Raw genomic sequence first — 23,965 nt, forward strand, 5'->3', positions numbered from 1 at the left:
AATATAAGAACTTTATTTCTCTTTTTCATTTTAAAACGATCCTACTATATTTTGGTTGCCAATTGACAGTAAACTTACTTTATAGCTATGATAACTAAGGTTTGGAAAATCTTTAGCACTTCACATGTGCGTACATTTTGGCAGTGCATTATTTAATTATAATTTCTAGTTTTAAACTAAAAAAAGTGTTTCAGGTCACCTAGGTGGCTCATTTGGTTGGGCGTCTCACTCTTGATTTTGGCTGAGGTCATGATCTCAGGGTCACGAGATGAGGCCCACTTCAAGCTCCACTCTCAGTGTGGAGCTGGCTTCAGATTCTCTCTTTTTCCCTCTGCCCCTCCCTGCTCTCACTTGCAGTCTCTGAATGAATGAATGAATGAATGAATTTAAAATTCAGATTAATAAAATACTGTGAAGGCTATGCTGAACACTTCTGTAGGCAGGATTCTTTCTGAGAGCCTCTCAGGTAAAGGAAAGAATGCTGGACCCAGAAATGAAGTCCTAGGTCTGCCATTAAGTAGATGAGCAGTCTTGAGCAGTTCATTACAACTCCCTCAACCTCATGACCAACCTGTGTAAGTTGAACTAAATCCATCTTAATGACCCTTCCAGTTTCTGAGAATTACTTTCTTTTATGTTAAGAAGCTTACAGTCTGGGGAGGGGAAAAAAGGAGCTTATAGTCTGGTGGTAGCAAACTAATTCACCTGAGTGTATTTTCTGTCTTACTATTTCACCTCCCAGGAATTTGTTGTGTCTTATCTCTCGCTAGGTTAGTAAGGTTAGGACGTAGATTGGAGGAAGCAAAGAATTCTGTGATACTTGGTGGAATTATCTTAGTTTTATTCATTAGATTAACCAGAGCAATTTTGGCTTATGCAGGACTTAATAAGGAGAAACTAGGAAAGAAAATGTAATGTGTAAATTTATTTTCTGCCTTTTAAAATCCAGGAAAAGAAACTTCCTTTGAGAATATTACTCCTTTGTACATATTAATTACTTCTCACAAAATTCCACTCCGGAAGGAAGGTGATTCTAGCTCTATTTTACAGTTACAAGTGGGAAACTCTCAGCATTTATGAATTAAGTGGGCTGAGTTAATACCAGTATTATGGACTCCACGATGAAGCCTGGATTCCATTTAACCCCTCTACAGTATTCAGCCTGCTGCCTCCACCCAGACAGAATGGACAAGTGCACTCTCCTCACATTTCCATATATATATTTTTGTGTGTGCAGGCCTGGTTCCAGCACTTCTCCTCCACAAAGCCCTCCCCAGTCCTTGAGCAGAAAGTAACCTCTCCTTTGTACCTTCTAATTATTTTTTCCTTCTAGTACTAAACTGAAGGCTACTTAAGAGTGAAATCCATGTTCGATTCATCCTTATATACCATGCAGCAGAGTGTCCTTTGTTTGTTTGTTTTTTTAAAGATTTTATTTATTTATTTGACAGAGATCACGAGTAGGTAGAGAAGCAGGCAGAGAGAGAAAGGAAGGGAAGCAGGCTCCCTGCTGAGCAGAGAGCCCCATAATGTGGGGCTCAATCTCAGGGTCCTGGGATCATGACCTGAGCCAAAGGCAGACTGAGCCACCCAGGCACTCCACAGAGTGTCCTTTGTAACAAGCACTCAGTGATGTGTGATGGCCGGCTAGTCAGGTGGATATTGGACAGATGGATGGATAGATGAATGAATGACTAGTGGGCTTTTTATCCTAGCAAGACGTGCATAAGTGTATTAGTTGTGGCTTTGTACTTGGTTTGCATTTTATTTTTTTGAGTCTCAAGAACAAATTATGTTGTAACATTAAGTTTTTGAAAATACCCTTCATTTTTTTAACATTCTGTTCTCTAATTAGGTGTCAAAATTTGGAATATCCAACATTATATTTATGGCATTGCTTTTACCAGCTTTATTTTCATGGGCCTTGGTTGGGACTTGGAAACAATGCATCTTGTTTTGATAACTTTCTGATGGACCAGAGGCCTCAAATGGATGTCACATGCTGTTGGATCAGATTATAACAAAATGACAGTTGATCCTCTCTGTTTCAAGTAGTGTCTCTCACTCTCCTCTCTCTCTCTTTCTCATTAGGTTTAGTTTAATTCTGGAAGTATTTGTTTGCTTTAAGGACAAGTTGTAATTTCTTTTCTAATACCATTTAATTATAATAGCACATAGTAGATACTCAATTAATATTGACATAAATCAACAGTGGAAAGCATTGTAGCAAAGTGGGAACAGCATGCACCTCTCAGTAAGAAAAGCCCATTTTGAAAATTGATCCTAACTCTTATATTCATCTTGGGTAAATTCCTTGAGACCTGTACCCTTATTTGTAATATGGAAATGATAATAATTATGGATTTTTAATACTCTTAGTTTTAAATATTCATCAATGTGCATTCTGATTTATTTTTGTTTGGAAAGCATAGTCATCATATTTTAATTTTTAGGCTTTTTTTAAACTAGATACTTCTGGAAAAAAAAAAGATACCCCACACATTTGAAAAAATAAAATGTGTAGACATGAAGTTTAGGGGACATTCATGTAATTTAGCCACCACTTTGTACAATTTGTATGACTATGAAAAGTAACACCAAATGTACACATTTCCTTTTCCATAGAAAATCTTAATTCCTATGATTAACATCAGAAAATCAGCCAGTCAGACATTTTCAATTGTTCACTTGCTGCTTTGTGCTTATTTTTCTACGTAATCATAATTTATGTAACTCAGATCATTGAGATCATGAGTATCCTCACCATTAATTTGTTTGCTAGTTATAATCATACAATATACTTAGTAGGATACGGCTAGATTTTATCTCATCTTTTCTTGCCTATGCCTTCTCTGATCCTTATGGTTAGTAATTCATTTAAGATGTAGTATCTACTATAGTAGAAATCTGGAAGAAATAATGAATGCTGAGTAAGGTAGTATGATGTATTGCAGCCCTGATTTTTTTGATCTTCTCCTTGTTTCCATGTATTTCTCCAGCTCCTTTTAAAAAATCTTTACTTGTTTGTTTGCTCTAAAAATATGTATTGAGCATCTACTATAAGTCACATACTATTGCTAGGGCAATAAATATGTATTGACGAATAAATAAAGCAGACATAGTTCCTTCTCTCATGAAGCTTTTTCTACATGGTAGTGAAGATAAAATTAAGCATGTACACAAATGTATAATTACAAACTGGTAATTCTATGACTGAAACAAATAGAAAGTAGTCCTTAGATTGGAGGTTAGGAAGGGCCTCCCTGAGGAAGTCAAACTTAGTGAGGTTGAAGAATGAATAGAAGTCCATAGGAAAACAAGGAAGAGGGTGGTCTAAACAAAGAGAATGACATGTTCAAAGGTTCTGAGGTAGAGAAAGTTTGACATATTTGAGAATCAGGAAGGCCAATGTGGCTGGGTCAACATATAGTGGGGCAGAATGAGGAAACTAGAGAAGTGCACAAGGGCCAGATTATGTAAGAGTTTATAGAACATAGAAGTTTGGTTGTTGATTTCAGTGGTTTTTGGTTTTTTTTTTTTTATTGTTTGTTTTTGTTTTTTTCTGAGCAATATGGAGAAACTATTGAAAGATTTTCATCAGGGTGGGACCATATTTATGCTTTTAAAAGATGGCTTTGGTTCCTGTACAGAGTACAGATTGTAAGAGATAAGGTTGAAATAGATCAGCAGTTAGGGAAGCCATGGTGGGTGAGACAAGCAGTGGATAGATTTGAGGTAGAACCTGTAGAGCTTCCTGATAGGTTGGATAGAGGACTGAGGCAAAAGAATACATCAAACACGACTCCATCTTTCTTTCTTTTTAAGATTTATTTATTTATTTATTTGAGAGAGCTCGTGTGTATGAGTAGGAGGGGCAGAGGGAGAAAAAGTTCAAGCAGGCTCTGCGCTAAGCTTGGAGCCAGACATGGGGCCCCATCTCACCATGCTGAGATCAAATTTCGACCTGAGCTGAAACCAAGAGTGGTTTAACTGACTGCGTCCCCCAAGTGCCCCCTAGCTTTCTGCTTCTAGCTGCTGAGGTGTATGTTTGCACCATTATCCAAGGTAAGGAATTCTAGTCCAGGGTGGATTTGGGAGAGGGAGTGGGAGTTGGACTGGGGAGTTTACAGATGACAGTGAGATCCCCAGTAGAGATGACAAATAATTGAATATAAGAGTCTGGACCTTGGAATAGAGGTTTAGACCTAGAAATACGCATTTGGAAATCTTCAGTGAACAGTTGATATTTAAAGTCCTGTGACTAATGAGATCACTTGGTTGGGGAGAGTTACAGAAAAAGAAAAGAAAGCTCAAGACCAAGTCCTTTATCTTTTGAGAGTTTGTAACATTCTAGTTAACTTAATTTTCTGGCCAAGTTACATGTTGTCTGACAGTGAGAATTCTGCATCTCTGTGTTCTCTTTTCATAACTCATGAAGCCAATGAATAAAACCCAACAATGAATTTTTTTTTAGTTAAAAGTATTGATCTGAAAATTCCTTTTAACTAAATATCTTTCTTTAGTATATTCATAAACTTTTCTGGAAAGCAGCCATTATTTTGAATACTTCTCTTTAGAGGGAGTATAGATGTGGAAAGTGGAAGAAACTGGGCCAAGTATGAAATCCCTGGAGAACTTTTCCTAGAAGCTTGTTTATAAATCAGTCCATTTGTGTTCTTGTTAATAACCTCTTATAAAACCAGAACATAAAGGGCATGGGGTGGAGAGAATCCTTGAGTTGGAGTTTCTAACTGTTTTAAATTTGCTCTATTCAAGTCACATGTCTTATACTAATTGTAGAAGTTGATTGACGTTTGCCTGGGTAGGTAATGATGAAAAAGCGCAGCTTTTCTTCTGAATATGTGACTTTGGTTCTTCTTTCTTTCTTTAAATATATTTCTTGGGATACCTGGGTGTCTCTGTCGGTTAAGCATCTGCCTTCAGCTCAGGTCATGATCATGGTCCCAGGCTCCTGGGATTAACTCCCGCATCGGGTTCCCTGCATCTCCATGACAAATAAATAAAATCTTAGTAAATAAATAAATAAATAAATAAATAAATATATATATATATATATATATATTTCTTATCTCTATGTGTTGGTTCCACATATTTCTTTAGAGGTTTTTGAGCCAGTTACACATTTTAGACTGTTTATTTTAAAGATATGTTAAAAGCCATCCTACTCTATTTCATTTCTCTTGGGTTTTTTTAGGTAGCCATTAGTAAGTATGGATATTTTGTTTTGCTTGCCTGTTGGCTTGCTTGCTTGTTTTTTTTAACCCCGTAGTTCTGAAACTCACCAAAATTATTGAAATTCTTTCAAACATGAAGTATTTCAGAGACTTGTTACTTGCACTTTTCTATGCCAAAAAATGCCTTTTAAGCCACCAAGAATTTTCACATGCCACTGTAAGCCCTCCTGTGCTCCAGTCACTCTGTTAAGAGAACACCAGCCTACCCCCCTTTTTTATCTGGTCCTGTACCCACCTAACCTTGTGTAAATATCATTAAGCATTTTTTTTGGGTAGGAGGGAGATTTGGCTTTTCTTTTTCCATGTAGGATCTAGGGATAAGAATGCACACTGATTTTTATTGTTGCTATTGTATTGCTTATTGGATGGGAGCCAAGACTTGGTGCTAATGTTATACTGTGTGGGTACTAATAGTCACCAATTCTAATTGTGAGTGTTAAAACAAACTTAAAGATATAACTCTCAGTTTTCAAGAATCAGAGCTGGAATTAGTCTAAAACCAACATTTACACAATTCAAAAGAAATAATTTTACCCTTCCATAACTTTAAAAACCAAAAGCAAGCATATCTAATAGACCACTGCTTTCCATCACTGTTTTTCTGTTTTAAAAAATAATTTAGACTTATTAAAGGATTTGGCTGAAATAAGACTCCCTGTGTTTTAATAAGATACTCATTTTAGTGTGTTATAATTTAGCTGTTTACCTATTGGACATTTGGGTTTCGTTATGTATAATTCTGTAGGGAATATTTTGTACATAAATCTTTATATACATCTCTGATTGTCTCTTAACGATGAATTCTGGAATTTACTGAGTTCAAGATAATGAGCATTTTCAAAGTTTTTGATACAATGTCATATTACTTTTCAGAAAAATTTTACCATTTTTCACTCCCAGCCATTCGTGTGCAAATTCCTCTTTTTCTTTTCTTTAATAGCTTTGGAAACATTTATAGTCTCTTATCTTTGCCAGTCTGAAGGATGAAAATTGTATCCTTTTCTGTTTTACATTTTTTAAACTAATGGAGTAAGAAATGTTTATTCTCTGATTTCTTTTTAAAAAATCAAATGAATCAGAACACAGTAGTATAACTAGAATAGTATATCTTTATTCCACACTGGTTTGAAAAAAATTTGCTTACAAATGGCTGTAGGAGAGTATATTTTCAAATCTTATTATCTTGAGAGAATAGATGTATACTTTCAATTCTGCTAGAATATCTCAAGCTCTAACCAGTGTTCAGTAGAACATTAACATTCTGAATCCAGTATTCCAGAACATAAATTTGCCAGTTCTCTGAAAACACTGGAACACAAATGGAAAATTCAATAGCCCTACTTTAGTGACTTGCTTGTGATAGACCAATGGGCAAAATGCAGGCAAGACTGCCAGCTGCTCTACATCTGCAAACATTTGTGCAGAACTAATTTTAATAACAGATGTTGGGAATATTAAAAAAAAAAAAAAAAAAAAAAACAGCTCCCCTCTGAGAAAGTCAGACCTATCCCGTGACTTCTCAGATGCCCCATAACCCTGTTAGCCAGAGTTTCATTCCTAAAATTCCTTATTTTGCTTCCCTTCTTTCTCATGTGAGAAGTTTTAGAAATGCTGAAGGGAATCTCACAACTTCAGAAAGTCTTGATACTGCTTTGGTTGTTGTCTATTTTGTTGTCATGTTTAGAAGCCTGTATATAATTAGGGTTTACCCTTGGGAGATTCTGTTTTGACCTTTGGGGATGACCTTTTGTGTTGAGATAAAAGTTACAGGTAATGAAGAGAAACTTTCAGGGAAAACTATTATTTTTATCAAATGGACAATAGTAATTCCAGTAGGAATTTGCTAAATCAGTGTCTGAATGATGGCTCATACAGATTTTGGGTTTATGATACCAGTATTCCCTGTCATTAAAGAAGCCCATACAGGCCCAGATAGGTGCCTCTGTGACATGTCAGTATCCTCACTCAAATGCTTAATCAAATTTTTTTTTCCTGTGGTTTGCTTATGCTGAAAGGCTAAGTAAATTTTTTTCATTGTTATTATTTGATTTTTAAGTTTTTTAAAAATTTTAATTCCTTAAATGAGATTGTACACTCATAAGATTCAAAATTAGAAAAGTTGTAAAGAGCATGCAGTGGAAAAGTCTCCCTCCTCCTGTTTTCCAGCCATCCAATTCTCCTTTTTACATACAACGAATTAACTACTGTTACTAGTTTTCTGTGACTCTTTTTAGATGTACTCTATGCATAGATAAGCAGTGTGTGTGTGTGTGTGTGTGTGTGTGTGTGTGTGGCTCCTCTTTTACAGTAATAGTACCACATAACACGTAATTTTTTTTTCCACTTAGTCTAGCTTAGAAATATTCCATATTAATACATGAAAACTCCCTTGTTTTTATTCTTCCTAGATAGGACTTTATTGCATAAATGTACTGTGATTAATTAACCAGTGTCTAAACTTTTGTTATTAGAATAAATGCTGCAATAAATAACATAAGAAAAATGTCATTTCACATAATTACAATAAATTTCTAGAAACATACTTGCTGGGCCAAAGGGAAAGTAGTTTTAAGTAAACATAAAGCTTGGATGTGACCCAGGGGTTCACTCTTTTATTTATTTATTTATTTATTTATTTGAGAGAGAGAGAGAGAGCATGAGAGGAGGGAGAGTCAGAGGGAAAAGCCGACTCCGCACAGAGCAGGGAGCCCCATGTGGGACTCGGATCCCGGGACTCTAGGATCATGACCTGAGCCAAAGGCAGTTGCCCAACTAACTGAGCCACCCAGGTGCCCCCAGGGGTTCACTCTTAAAAACCAAACCTGAATAGAAATAGAGATCATATAGTTAGCTGACGAGAGAGAATTTTAAGTATTTTTCTTTATGTGAGTAAAAATGGCAGTGAAAATGCTGAATGATTATTTTCAGTAATGATTGGTTTTCAGTGATGGGCAATAACTAATTCAGCATTTTAAATTATTTCCTTATTTCTGTTGGTAGTTCAAGGCAATTACAGGATTCTAAGGAGTTCATTTATTCAATTTGCTACCATCCTAAATACTACTCCGCATTTTTTAAAACATTAATGTTTGGGATTTTAAATAACTTCGTGATTTTCAACTCTCACAATGTACCAAGTTTAAACATTTATGGGGTTCTTATTCTATATCCTTGTCCTCAAAGAGTTGACTAAATTAGTAGTTTATAATCTGGGCAAAAATTCAGAAAAGATTCTTTTCATCTTTTAATGTTATATAATCTGTGCTTTATTTCTTCATTTTTCCTTCAATATGGTATACCTAGCTGCATCTTTTCATGTACTTGTTTGCTGACTATATCTTTTCTTGGTGAACAGATACACTTGATCTGTTCAAATCTTTTGTCCATTTTTTATTTTTCTTACTTAGTTGTAAGAATTCTTTACATATTCTGTGTACAAATACTTTGTCAGACGTATTTCATAAATATTTCTTCCCAGTCTGTAGCTACTTTTTGTCTTTTTTTCTTAAGATTTTATTTATTTATTTATTTATTTATTTGAGAGAGAGCAAGAGCGAGGTGGGGAGAGAGAGAGAGCGCTTGCACGCATAGAGAGAGAAGAAGCAGACTCCCTGATGAGCAGGGAGACCGACATGGGTCTCAATCCCAGGACCCTGAGATCATGTTCTGAGCTAAAGGCGGATGCTTAACTGACTGAGTCACCCAAGTCCCCTACTTTTTGTATTCTTTTTTAAAGGTTATTTATCTATTTATTTTTATTTGAGACAGAGATAGAGGGAGATAGTGCATGAGCAAGGGGGAGAGGGAGAAGCAGACTCCCCACTGAGCAGGAAGCCTGATGTGGGGCTTGATCCCAGCACCCTGGAATCATGACCTGAGTCAGAGGCAGTCGCTAAACTGACTGAGCCATCCAGGTGCCCTACTTTTTGTATTCTTAAGTGAGTCTCTCAAAGAGTAAGTTTTTAATTTTGTTGAAATCTATCTTACAGATTTTTTCTCTTATGGTTCATGCTTTTTTGTGCTATTAAAAAATCTTTGCTTAACCCATTGCCACAAAGATTTTCCCCTGTATTCTACAAGTTACACCAATTTTTTTAGTAACCATTTATAGTTGTCACAACTGGTCTTGGCAGTTGAGGAAACTAGACTCAGTGAGGTTGAAACAATTCATCAAAGGCCAGTTAGCCTTTGTGTTTTGTGCCACTATGTTTCAATTCCAAATTAAGTGCTTTTCCCACTCTAGAGGTCTGTGCATATTTTGTCAGAGTATGTACATATAGGGGCGCCTGGATGGCTCAGTGGGTTAAAACCTCTGCCTTCAGCTCAGGTCATGATCTCAGGATCCTGGGATTGAGCCCTGCATCCCGCTCTCTGCTCAGCAGGAAGCCTGCTTCCCCTCTCTCTCTGCCTGCCTCTTTGCCTGCTTGCAATCTCTGTCAAGTAAATAAGTAAAATCTTTAAAAAAAAAAAAAAGAATATGTACATATATAATAAGATGATAGGCCTCTGTTGATTTAATATATCCTGGGGGTAATCATTTAATTTGTTGTTTCCCAGGGTCTTGCCTCTCTTATTTCCTGCTGGGATCTACCAGTTGTTGAGCATATCAATTAGAGGGTATGTGAAAGAGGAAGTAAATTTACTAACGAGATGTCATTTTTGTAGTGCCTTCATAAAAGATATTTTCTAATTACTTGGATTCAATCCAAATTTTTATTTATGGAACACAGTATTAATAATATAAGAATGCATATTGAATAGTCAGCCAACAAGTAGTTCTTGAGTGCCTATTGTAAGTGGCAGGCACTGTGTGTAATTGCTGGGTATATAGTAATGAGTGAATTAGATACACTTGATCTTTTTCCTCTTGAAATTTGTGGTGTAGAGGAGTAGGTTTCAGGTTCTTGTGGTGGAGGTCCACATGTAAGAAATATGTTTTATATGATGACTTGTTATGCTTGCGTAGGTGCTTGTTTAGGTACATACATATCTAGAACAGAAGTTTCATGAAACAGTTCTTCCTCTTCCTTTATGCAGTGTACTGATATTTTTCTTTCTATTCAGTTAAAAAAAAGCTATGTTGCTGCAAACCACTAGATATTTCACAAGCTGTTCATGGGTCTTAGCCTGCAGTTTGAAGAAATGAGTGGATGCTGGTTGAATACTGCATTTAGGGGAGACTTTGAAGCACTGTGGTTTGTTGCTGAGGGTCTTGTTGGGAGAACCTGAATATGGTGTCTGCTTTTTGAAATTCCCTGCTGTCCATTGGCCAAGCGGGACAGGGAATATAACTACACATTCCTCCCAAATACACCAAAACTTTCAAAATTTCAAAGGAAATTTTAAGATTCTGTAGTGCTGTAAAGGAAGGACAATGTTTATTTATTCTCAAAATTAGGGTGCCTGGGTGGCTCAGTTGGTTAAGCGTCTGCCCTTGGCTCAGGTCATGATCCCAAGGTGCTGGGATTGAGTCACATCGGGCTCCACCTGCTCAGCCAGGAGCCTTTCTCTCCTGCCTGCCACCCCCCCACCCCCACTTGTGCTCGCGCTCTCTCTCTATTTTGTCAAATAAATAAATAAAATATTTTTTTTTTTTTTTAAGATTTTATTTATTTATTTGAGAGAGAGCATGAGCGAGAAGAAGGTCAGAGAGAGAAGCAGACTCCCCATGGAGCTGGGAGCCCGATGCGGGACTCGATCCCGGGACTCCAGGATCATGACCTGAGCCGAAGGAAATAAAATATTTTTAAAAACAAAACAAAATTATCAGGCCTATTATAGATTTAGAAGTAAATAGGAAATAACTAGCTAAGGACATTTGTCAAACACTAATGCTAAAACGTACACAGAAACCTGCAAAACTGTTTCAGTAAGAAGATTAGAAAGTATCTTCATTTGATTATTTGGTATTGAGGAAACTGGGCATACTAGTGGTATTACTTGACTAGGTGTCAATTATGAGCAGTCTTTGGAGAGAGGACTTTTATGTGGCCTAACCGCAAGTGATCTTTTTGTCAAAATACGAAACTGTTCCTTATCCTTCAAGCAAACAATTTAGAGCTTCAAAACACAAGAAGGGTCTACCCGTTCATCTTAGTTTGCAATTAGTTGAGGATTAATGAAGAAAGGACATTGCTTCAGAAATTGGAAACTAGACACTTTTCATCAGAGGAAGTTTTATTCTGTGGCCCTGTGTAGCTTGATTTCTACTCAATGCGGGTCTTAAATGTTGGGTTTCGATAGTGGAGGTTTTCTAACTCCCAGTGGAAGTGTGACTATTACAGTAGGGTGATTTTTACTTTGAATCTTTCTAACCACCTTCCTTTGACAAATCTACATGAGCCAATGACAGTGATCTGAACTCACAGCAGTAGGTTCCAGATTTAAAGTGTCTGGAGGGTGCAGGGTTCTATTGCACTTCCTGACAGGTTGGTCCCCTTCCTAATGGAATTATCTTGATGTGGCAAAGGGATGAGAGTAAATTATTGTTTGTTTGGTTTTTGTTTTGTTTTGTATTTCTGTGCATGGTGGTGGAGGGCGGGGGAGCACAGGGGAGAGGAGGAGAGAGAATTCTAAGCAGGCTCTATGCCTAGTGCAAACCCCATGCAGGGCTTGATCACATGACCCTCAGATCAGGACCTGAGCCAAAATCTAGAGTTGGATGCCTAACCAGCTGAGCCGTCAGGTGTGCCCTACATTATTGTATTTTAAACGATAATTTCCTGAGATGCACATGGTCTAATTACCAACAAAGAATACCAATGTTGTTCTCATACCAATATTTGTTCTCCATCTAGACAGTGGGAATAGTGAGAATAACAGAATGAGCTAGTACAACTCCCAAGTCAATGGATTTTCAGGTTTTGTTTTCTTCTTTTACCCCAGTTAGAAGAAACTAGTATATTTGGAAAGACTTTTCTAGGTTATGAGAAACAGAGACCATCCACTTCAGAGGATATGTTTACATGAGAAAGATCTAAGATTTGTCTCCATATGTGATGAGCATTTTCTCTCAGAGAAATTATTCTCATGGGAGGGGATTTTCTGCTAGAACATACAATTTCTGACAGTTCTGCTCAGGCTCAGACAGCTTTGCCTCTCAGTACCTGACTGATGTCTGTAGGACATGGCACTTGTCACTGCTTCCTCAGGGGCATTGCTTGGGCCTGGAATGTTTCCTTGTGCTGACTAATGTCATATGCAAGAAATCCATGTGTAAACTCCAGGTTTTTCTCCAGGGTCAGGACAGTAGCAACCATAAACTCCAGTGCTTTAGTGTCTAGCCCTGCTGCTCATGAAAACAATTCTGATTTCTACTGGTCCTGTGTTTTAGGAAGAGACTGACATGGATTTTGATTTCTGCAGAGGAACTTCCTGCATTTTGCTGTTGTTCTAGAGAAAAAGCCGCTGTCAAAAGCAATTTATCATTCTCTGAAAGTTTTTTTTTCAGAGGAACTCCTCTCTGTGACAGTCATCAGTTTGTTCACAAGGGTCTCTACTGACCCTGGCCTGACAGAGTGGCTCTTCCCTTGCAAGTTCCAGGATTCTGCATCCTCCTTGATCCTCTCCTCTTTTGGGTCTCTAATATCCTTGCTCTTGTTAGTTGGGAATACCGTTGACCCATGACCAATATTTGATAGGGAACCTTCTTAAAATTCTCTGGTGGAAATTGAATTTTATGTGATCACCCTGTCTCCTACCAGCATGAACGTTTCCCCAAGGAGTTTAGCAATCTCACCATCATGTCAGCCCCTGAATTATGGGTGACTGTGGAAAAGAAGTCAGACTCGGGCAGATTCTGTAATTGGACTTTCTCACCTTTAACAGTTTTATGAATTAAAGGATTTTGAGGAGGAAGCCCTACCCCCACCAGACCCAAAACTGACTGTGATTTTTAGTACATGTTGAAAGTGGAATCAGGGAAGGAGATCTCCAGAGAGGTGTTCAGATGATATTCCCCTCAGATAGTTTTAACGATATTCCCCTCAGATAGTTTCTCTTTCTCCAGAGAACAGGGAGTGAATTTTCTGGAAAGATTATTCCTCAGGTTTACAACCTTTTAGCTCCTACTGGGCAGTTTCTCTCGTCATAGTCCAGGCAATTAAATCAGAAAGCAAAAATGACCTTTCTGCAGTATGAAGAGATCATGTAGTCAAAATAGGGAATTAATTACAAGTACAAAATCATCACTCACTTTATGCCCCATACAGTTTGTTAGTCCTTAATTTTAAGTGTCTCCAGCCCTCCTTGCTAATCAACCTGAACTCTTCCTGTGGTAGTAGAGCTCAGTCTTTCAGTTCTCTTATTGAAGAAGGAATCAAGCTCTTTAACTACTGAGAAATAGGTCTAATCTTTGGTTCTAAGTAAAAACTTCTTTTCACAATTATCTGAAACCTGACTTGGTAATGCCTCAGGACTCTATCTCAGTAACAGCAATCTTTCTGCACTTGTCTTTCTTTCCTGGCACACATACCCAGACAATTGTCCAAGAGTCTTTTCTCTTCTTTCTTACTCAGTGTCTTCTTGTCTTCAAATTCTTGTTTTCTGAATCCAGTTTCTCTAAATAGCCTTCTCTTTGCCCTTCAAACCTGCATTCCCTGAAGGAATAACAGAACTTCAGTTCTTTGCACATTCTACAGAAGCATACAGTGGTCATATTACATGGTATACACATTAGTATCTCTAAAACCCAGTTTACTTCAGAGCCCAGATTCCAAACAAAGCTACACTAAAAACATTTTTTAAAGGTGTTTGTGTGTCAGGGTTTGGGGCTGATTGGTGGCCACAGTTAGCTCTCATACATTAGTCTGAAAAGGGAAACTAGAAGAATTAGAAGTCTAAGATTTTAATGACCATAAAGATAACATGTAAGATGATTTACTGCATAAATGGGGGTCAACCAGAATTGTATGTTTTCAACAAACATTAAACTTTCTGTATCTCCTTGTTTAGCTAGCCTGCTGTCAGCTCTTGAAGTTGACAGAACAGCTGTGCTTTTTGTATTTTTTTTAAACTCCTACACAGAACAGGAGGGAAGTAAGCAGCTAACTTGTTAATAGCAGAAGCCTAACCCCCAAATGGAAAATAATAGATTATTTGGTTTGCCTAAAATGAGACAAACAGATAATCTCTCTATGGATTATCAGTTTTGAGCCACTTAATTAGCAACTAAAGAGAAATCCAAAGTTTTCTTTTGTATTTCAAGATTCCAGATCTAGAAGTTCTGAGTTGCTGCTGCTATTTTATTCTTTCTTTTTGTGAGAGTTCAGTGAGGGTTGAACACCTACCACTGGCTTCTTTGCTTCTTCATGTGTTTATGAACTTGCTTGTTACTTGTTTATTATTTTTTTTTTCTTCTGTGGATGATTACTTTTCAGAATCCACATTGGTATCTTAGTTACCTATGTAGGCATTCATTAAATACAGGTAATGCCTCTTTATGTAAACTGAATAATCCATGTATATGAATGACTGTTTTTACATCTTACTGGCAATTCACCACTTTCCTTTTGTTGGTTTTGCTACAGAAAGCTAGTCTAGGACTGATATGATCTCACCGTTCTGGTTCTAAAGCCATGATTTAAGTGTTATCTATAGATGCAAATACTTCAGACCAGTGTATCTCAATCCTCAGTGTTTATCAGAATCACCTGTTGAGCTTGCTAAAAACACAATTCTGGGCCATACTCCCATCCCCAATTTTCTGATTTGGTAGATCCAGGTTGGAGCCTTAGTATTTCTAGTAAGTTCCCAGATGATGCTGTTGCTGGTAGTATGGGGACCACATTTTTAAGAATCATTGCTTAGGGATATTTCTCCTATTTCAGAAACATGCCTTTGTAGACAGATGGTTGTATCAAAAAAAGAGAAGGGGGGAAAAAAAAACCCAAACCTCAAGGAGATGACAGGGTTTGGTGGGCTTTTAAAAAAAATATTCAAATGATCTCTGGGTGAGGGTGTGAATTTGCTATTACAAGTAATATAGCATTTGTATAGGCTCTGAGATACTATCATAAGTGAATATTCAAAGAATTATGAAGTAAAATCTCCAAAGCAACAAATACTCTTATATCAAGTCATTATGTTGTATACTTTAATATAATGTTATATATCAATTATATCTCAATAAAATTAGGGGAGAACTTCTAAATCTTATCACTGTTGTTTGGGATGAAAGACTTAGAAGAGGAGGGGAGGTGAAAGAATAGGGATGTTGGTATCTAGGAGGTCTCAGTTAAAATCCTTGTTTTGCCACTTATAGTTAGTGAATGATTTTACAGTGTGTAACTTCACTAGGTTGTTTTAGTATTAAATGAGATAACATGTGTGAAATGCTCTGATTATTGTATTATTTGTCCATGGGTGATTTTCATAGAAGCTGGTCTCCTCTGTTGCTTTATACACTCAAGAATCTTTTCTAACTCCATGGGTGGTAAGTTTTATCCAAAGTCATTATTAAATAATCAGATCCCAACATTTGCAGCCCTGTAGATGCTATAGAAATATAGACAAGATATGGACCCGGTTCTCTAACTGTATAAAATCTACTTAGAGAGTAAGGGTCCTTTTCCTTACCATTGAAAGTACCAAACTACTATGTTAAAAATGGGATAAACTGTGATCTTTTAAACATAAAAAGCCCAGATGTGGCCAACTGGGTGGCTCAGATGGTTGGACATCTGCCTTTGGCTCAGGTCATGATCTTGGGGTCCTGGGATCGAGTCCTGCATCGGGCTCCCTGCTGCTTGGTGGGCCTGCTTCTCCCTCTTTTCTGCCTCTCTCTCTATCGCTCATGAATTAAAAAAAAAAAAAAAAAAAAAAAAGCCCAGAGAGGTAAGGCAGAGGCTCAATGCAGTTCTCAAGATTCTGGATTCATCTTTTCTGCTCTGCCATACTTAGCATGTTGCTTTTTGTTTTTGAGCCTCTCCTCTCAAGGTCACAAAATGGCTGTCACAGCTGTAGACCTCATATCTTCGCACCACTATAGCCAAAGGCAGAGAAAGAGCAGGGTTTTTGTTGTTGTTTTTCTCAATTCCCCTTTATCAGGGCAGAAAATCTTTCCCTGGAGCAGACTTGCCCTTAGGGCAAGGTCTTAGGCCCTTAGACAGGACCTAAGACCTCATCTTAGGTCCTGTTAACCAGGATTAGGATATATGACTGTGTGCTGGTCTGCAGGAAGGCTAAAAAGGCAGACGTGGCTTTTCAGCTTCAGTGGTGGGACTGGTAGGTAGATGAGAGAGTTGAGAGATGACTGTTGGTAGACAACAGGGAGAGTCTACCAAGGGGAGCTAAGACTATGATCCTTAAAGATTAGAGACAATTCTAGGCAATTTCTCATTAGGCAGAATTGTGTGCTCTAAGGCAGGCATTGGCAACCTTTTTCTGTTAAAAACCTGATAGTAAATATTTTAGGTTTTGCTGGCCACAAATGGTCTCTGTTACATCTTCTTCCTTTTCTTTCTTTAAAAAAAAAAAAAAACCCTTTAAAAATGTGAAAATCATCCTTAGTTTGCTGGCCATATGAAAAGAGGCCATATAGTTTGCCAACCCTGCCAAGGCCATTAAGGCTCAGAGGAAAGGGAGATGAGTAAGGCTGAAGTCATGATTTTTTGAAGCTTCCTGAAATCCTGGAATTTGAGTGGTGTTTGAAGGATTGATAAGATTTACACTGAGAAATCCTATTCCTTCTGAAGGGAAGCAGTGAGTGTAGAAACATGCCTGTGATGCTTACTATAAAATAGCTACGTGATACCTGCAGAGCGTGAAAAGCAGCAATACCCCTGCAGGTGAGATGGGCTAAATTGCAAGCCAAAGTTAGAGAGTACTGTGCTATGAGTACCTGGACCGCGTCAGCCACTGACAAGCCAGCTTTCTAAGTAGCTCTAAGAAATGAAGATGCCCTTTTGGCTTAAAGCCTCCATGCTGACTTGGGGCCTAAGGCAGACGGTGTCTCATGTAACAGTTGGCCCTTCAGTAGGAGCTGTTGCTGCTGTGACTAATTCAAGGACAGACATCATGTGTTTGGAGAAGACTATTGGTCTCTTAACCATAGCTATACACAAAGATTATAACTCATCTTCAATTTGTGTGATTTTTATTGACAATAGGGAAGAATTGCACCAACTAGTAGTAAGTTACTCATTCACTGAACATTTATTGAATGCTTAGTGTGTGCCAGGCCCTAGAGATACAAGTTGAGAAACTCACAGTCTCGAGGGAGGGAAACATATATAGAAATAATTACGATAGAGTGAGATAAGGGTTAGAAAATATGCATACAAGGAACTGTGGATGCTGAGAAGAAGGAACCACCAATTCATCCTGATTAAAGCTTTCTAGGTGACTCAGTCTAATTATTGCTGTCCTTCAGTGGCTATCCTTATTGCTGTCCTTAATACTGGCCTATTATCTTGTGGATCTATACCATTGGTGACAAAGAGTCCTGTGTGAGATACTGTGGTTGAATCAAATCCAAATAATCATCCAGAAAAAGCAATTTCAAACATTCTACTGCTGCTACCAAGTTTTTAGGATCCTCTTTCTGTGGAAAGTATATAGCTTGTAGTGTTTGTGCTTCTCACTATATTGGTATGAATATTGGGATCTATAGAACAATTGTTTTCCCCAGTAAAATTTACAGAAAAGAAGATTCTGTGGTAGGCAGAATCATGTCCCAAAGAGTCCTCATCTTAATCAGATACGAACCTGGAAATATATTATGTTACATGATAAGGGGGGAGTTAATGTTGCAGATGGAATTAAGGTTTCCAATTAGATAGCTTTAAAATAGGCAGATTATTCTGGATTGTTAGAATGGGTGGCAGTGTAATTACCAGGGCCTTTGAAAGTAGAAGAGGGAGACAAAGAAGAGGTTGAATTGATAAAATATGAGAAAGACTCAACCCATCTTTACTGACTTTAAAATGGTGGAAGGGAGTCCACAAGCCAAGGAATGCGGGTGGTCTCTAGTTGCTGGAAAAGGCAGGGAAACAGATTCTCCCTGTATTAGTTTGTCAGGGCTGCCAAAACAAGTACCATAGACTAGTGGCTTAAACCACAGAAGTTAATTTTCTCATAGTCCTGGAAGCTAGAAGTCAGAATTTAAGGTTTGGCAGGGTTGATTTTTTTTTTTTTTTCCTGACATCTCTCTCCTTGGCTGGTAGATGTCTGTCTTATCTCTGTCTTTACATGGTCTTTCCTCTCTATGTGTCTGTGCCCTGATCTCCTCTTATAAGGATACCAGTCATATTGTATAGGAATTAGGACCTACCCCAATAAATGTTATTTTAATTTAATCTCCTCTCTAAAGACCATATCTCAAGATACATTCACATTATGAAATTCTAGGGATTAGTGTGGGGGGAGGGAGACTGTCAAACTCACCTAGATCCCCCAGAAGGAACACGGGTCTGCCACCACTTTGATTTTAGGACTCCTGACCTCTAGACTATAAAGATAATAAATTTGTGTTAAGTCCTCAAGTTTGTGGTATTTTGTTACAGCAAGTTAGAAAATGAATACAATTACAAGTAATCTAAGTCTGCTAATAGGAGAGTGATTGGAATAACAGTAATCAAAAATATTAAAATAAATATCTATTGACCAATGAATAGATAAACAAAATGTGGTGTGTATGTATACAATGGAATATTATTCAGTCTTAAAAGGGAAAGAATTCTGACACATACTATGATATGTCTGAACCTTAAAGACATGCTAATTGAAATAAACCAGTCACAAAAAGACAAATACTGTGTAATATCACTTACATGAAGTATTTAGGGTAATCAAACTCATAAAATAGAAAACAGTTTTTTAATGGACATGGAGTTTTAGTTTGCAAGATGAAAAAGTTCTGGTGATTGAACAACAATGTGAATATACTTAATACAAATGAACTCTATACTTGAAAATGGTTAAGGTGGTAAATTTTGTATTATATTATTTTAAAATACTGAAACAAAGATAGTTTTACAAGGCAATGACAGAAAAATAAGTGTAGGGTGTGTTCATTGTATATATTGAGAGAAAGGATAGGTATATATCCTTGTATATACACACAATATCTCTGAAAAGATACCCAAGAAACTCACATAGTGATCATTTCTGGGAATGGGGTTGTGGAGAATCAGGAGATGGGAGGGCAGGGATGGGAGGAAAACTTAAATACTCCTTGACACCTTCTGAATTTTGTTTGCCACATGCATATATTATGTATTGAAATCATGGTCAAGCTCATAGACACAGAGAACAGATTGGAGGCTGCCAGAGGTGGAGGAAAGCATGGGTAAAATGGGTAAAGGGAGTCAAAAAGCAAAAACTTCTAGTTATAAAAGTAAGTCAGTCATGGGGATGTAATGGAAGGAAGGGAGGGAAAAGGTTTTTAAATGTGTAATTGGGGTTAGGGACTGCAGAGAAGGTTATTTCACTTAGGTCATCATTAGGCTGTGAAATCACTTTGTCAATCCAGGTACATGTAAGTGTCAGGATAAGTAAGACCTGCTTCTTGCCTTGGCCTTTAAGGGGTTAAAAGCTTAGTCCCAGAGAGTTCACTAGGCTTTAAGATACACACGTATTTTTTGGTTTGGTGTCTATTAGTTTATTGTCAAATTCTCTAGTTTTGTTTTGTTTTAAGAACAGTTGAAGTGTGTTCACTTAGAACCCCCCCAAAAAAAAAAGTTGGGGGAGAAAATATAAATGAAAAAATAGGGAGATGCAACATAGGGGGGTTTGGGGGGTAGGAAAAGAATAAATGAATCAAGATGGGATCGGGAGGGAGACAAGCCATAAGAGACTCTTAATGTCACAAAACAAATTGAGGGTGGTGGAGGGGAGGAGGGGAGGGAGAAGGTGGTGGGGTTATGGACATTGGGGAGGGTATGTGCTATGGTGAGTGCTGTGAAGTGTGTAAACCTGGCAATTCACAGACCTGTACCCCTGGGGCTAATAACACATTATATGTTTATAAAATTTTTTTTTAATTAAAAAAAAAGACATGTAACAGTGTTTTCTGCTTCTTAAAATCATATAAACTATAACAAGAATAAAAGACACGTAACAGTAGCAACAGGTTTTGACACTTGCAAGATTATTTCTTAAGACTTCTACTTGCAAATTGTTAGGTAACTGCACAAGTTAGATTTTAACACTCTTCAAAACATCCTTCTTAGCACATGAGTCCTTGCATCACATACCATATAAAGATTGCAACATTTTATTACTATAATTGTTGCTTAGATGCTGTTCTGGATTGAGACTTCTTTTATATATGGATGTGTTTTCCTTAGCAGCAATTTTAGCCCCTGTTTTTCTCCAAGCAATACTTAGCCAAAGGAGCCTATTTCCACAGAGCTATAACCTTATTTTTGTGGCTTTTGCATCCATAAAAAACAAAAACAATTCTGGAACCTGTTTGGTTTTCTTTCCCTTTTTGTTTAGAGTTTTACTGTAGCTAATTCAGCACCCAGAAAGTTGCTTAATTCATATTAAGGGTACGATAAATTTTAACAAATGACTCATCATGAGCTCAATATTTCAGGGTTATATAGGGAATACAAAGTTGTCTCTAGAAGTGAAACACAATTTTATAGAAGCAAAATTTCCCTAGATAGCAGAAGTTTCTTTGAAAGAGAATTTAATGCAAATTTATAAGCCTTTCACATCTAGTTGAGAGATTATTATTACTATCATATTACTAAGAACAGCAGCAGCAGCAGTAGTAACGTCAGTAGGCAAGTCATGCTAAGTGCTTTTCCCAGATTATCTCGAATGTAATCTTTCCATTGACCCTATTAGATAGATGCCATTATTGTGCCTATATTTATGGGTCAGGAAATTCAGCTTAGAGAGATTAAGTAATATGTTCAATATCACATGGCTGGTAGGTGGCAGAACCAGGATATGAACTTAATTAAGATTTGGACTTGGCACTTCTAAAGCAAAAATATGACTTTGACATTATCCTCTTCAAAATTCCTACTGAAATGGCTAAAGGGACATTTAAGAAGGGAGGAAGGAGGGAAAGAAGCAAAAGAAAAGAGAATTGGTATCTGCATTACAAAGTGGGATCCTCAGGCTAGAAGAAATACTGGAAGGTTTAGTTCAATATGAAATTCAGTTAAGGCCAAGTTGAGCTGAGGGCCTACCAACTTGAGTACTACGTATATATTAAAGCCCACCTAAGGAGTGAATAAAAGAAGCATCTTATATTCCTACTTTACTAAAAACATTAATTTGATCAAATACTTTTTAGCATCCATTTAGATAATCTTAGAGTTTTTCTCATTTGACTTAATGTGCTAAGTTATATTAATAGAATTCCTACATATTCGTTCATTCTTGGAATAAGTTCTTCATAGGTAAGCAGGACAGTTCACGCTGCAGAACCCTGGAACAATTCAGGAACTGGAATTACCAAATACCCCAGAAAGCAGAGAAAAGAACTTGAAATATCTTTTGTCTTCCTTTGGATTAGAGTTTAATTTGGAACTAAATATGTTGTTTGCAAGTAAATACTTGTTCCATGAACCAATTATTTTTAATGCTATGAGCACACGTAAATTGATACCTTATATCTTAATGAATTAAATTGCAATTAATAAGTATGCAATAAAATCTTAAAATAACTTTAGGAGTGCAAGTCATTACAGGACCTCCTTTTTAGAAGCTATTTTAAAAGAACTCAGGTAGACGTGCTGAAATATTTACTGGAATGAAAATTTTAAAATCTTAACTAGTATAATTTGGATTAATTGTATACACTGTGGCAGTGACAAGCCACTTTTTTTTTTTTAAAGATTTTATTTATTTATTTGTCAGAGAGAAAGAGAGCGAGAGTGAGCACAGGCAGATAGAGTGGCAGGCAGAGGCAGAGGCAGAGGGAGAAGCAGGCTCCCTGCTGAGCAAGGAGCCCGATGTGGGACTCGATCCCAGGACTCTGGGATCATGACCTGAGCCGAAGGCAGCCGCTTAACCAACTGAGCCACCCAGGCGTCCCACAAGCCACTTTTGATATGCTTAATATTACCTATGTTATCATCTGTTGTGATATGAGAATTTGGGAGAATTGAAAGCAGTTTTTATCTCTGCCTTATTAATTCCTTCAGATATTTAATTTATTTTTTATTATGCCTTTAGCTTTTCTGATAAGACTTTTAGAACTAAGTCTTCAACTATTTTGTATACTTTTGAATACTTTTTAAATTTTGAATACTTTTAAAAAACACAAATGGAAAGTAAATGTTTTTTCCCAGGTCTGTGTGTCTCAGTTGGCTAAGGGTCTGACCCTTGATTTTGGCTCAGGTCATGATCACAGGGTCATGAAATTGCACACTGGGCTCCATGCTCAGTGAGGAGTCAGCTTGAGATTCTCTCCCATCCCCACACTAAAATAAATAAATCTTTTTAAAAAGACGTTCTTATTTTCTCTCCCCTCCAAAACACAAGGGTATAAGAAATAAAGAGATTTTGCATATATAGGATTTAAAAAGTGATTTTAAATATTTGGTTTTTCTGTTTATTTTCTAAAAGAGGAAGAGGGAGGGATAATGGAAGATGAGAGTTGGTTGTGAGAAGGAGAAACCAAAGTAGGCAAAGGATCAGGGTAGGAAAAAAGAAGGAAATAAACCAGGAGAAGGCAGTTATCAGGAATAGTAACTCTGAGCTTTACTTTCATTTATTTGTACTCTAAAACTCTTAATCTCTGCAGGTATTCAATGGGTTGAGACATAGTTTTAGCTTTGAGAAATCAAAGTAGGAGTCAACTAGGATAGCCAGAGTAGATATATATAATTAAGTTTCAGCCAGTAGTAGTGAGAAGTTTTTTCTGTCATTAAGAGCTTTATTGAGATATAATTGATAAACAAAAAACTGCACATAGTTTATATATACAGTTTGATGAGTTTGGACATATGCACACACCTGTGAAACCATCACTATAACCAACACTAAACCTATGTTTAGTTCATTTTGAACCTCCAGAAATTTCCTTGTGCCTCTTTGCATTTTTGTTGTTGTTGTCTATTTGTTTTGTGGTAAGAATATTTAACATGAGATCTGCCCTCCTAACAAATTTTAAATGCACAATAGAGTATTATTGTTAACAGTAGACACTGTGTGGCACAGCGGATCTCCATAACTTTTTCATCTTACAATACTGAACCTTTATATCCATTAAACAAAAATCTCCCTTAGCGGCCCCCCCACCCCCACCCCGACAACTGCCTTTCTACTCTCTGCTACTGTGAGTTTGATTATTTTGGACACCTCAAATAAGTGGAATCATGTAGTATTCATCCTTCTGTGACTGGCTTATTTCACTTAGGACTTCCTTTTTCAGGCTGAATAATATTCCATTGTATGTATATATCACTTTTTCTTTAACCATTTGTTTATTGTTGGACATCTGGGTTGATTCCATTATCTTGGCTATTGTAAATAATGCTGCAACAAACATGAGAGTACAAACACTTCTTCTAGATCCTGATTTCAGTTCTTTTGGATTTATACCCAGAAGTGGGATTGCTAGATAATATGATAGTGAGAAGTTTTGATGACATAAACATCTACATCTCTATGCAGGGACAGCTCAGTTTCCAGCAGCTGTTACTCAAATAGCAGACATTTGGATGGGACTTAATGGGTCAGAGTTAGAGCTTTTTTCCTTCTCTTTTGTGGTGGTGTTAGTCATAAGGGAAAAATACTCTTGTGTT

At 37.1% G+C, this 23,965-nt stretch overlaps 1 protein-coding gene across 2 annotated transcripts in view; it reads left to right on the forward strand.

Moving 5' to 3' along the window:
* Nucleotides 1-23,965, forward strand: part of LOC111151603 (slingshot protein phosphatase 2) — a 242,645-nt gene that overhangs the window by 30,880 nt on the left and 187,800 nt on the right. The window lies entirely within an intron of this gene.

The sequence above is a fragment of the Enhydra lutris genome, unplaced genomic scaffold (genome assembly GCF_002288905.1).
Source record: "Enhydra lutris kenyoni isolate GAN:26980312 unplaced genomic scaffold, ASM228890v2 scaffoldscaffold26, whole genome shotgun sequence".
Taxonomy (NCBI): Eukaryota; Metazoa; Chordata; class Mammalia; order Carnivora; family Mustelidae; genus Enhydra; species Enhydra lutris.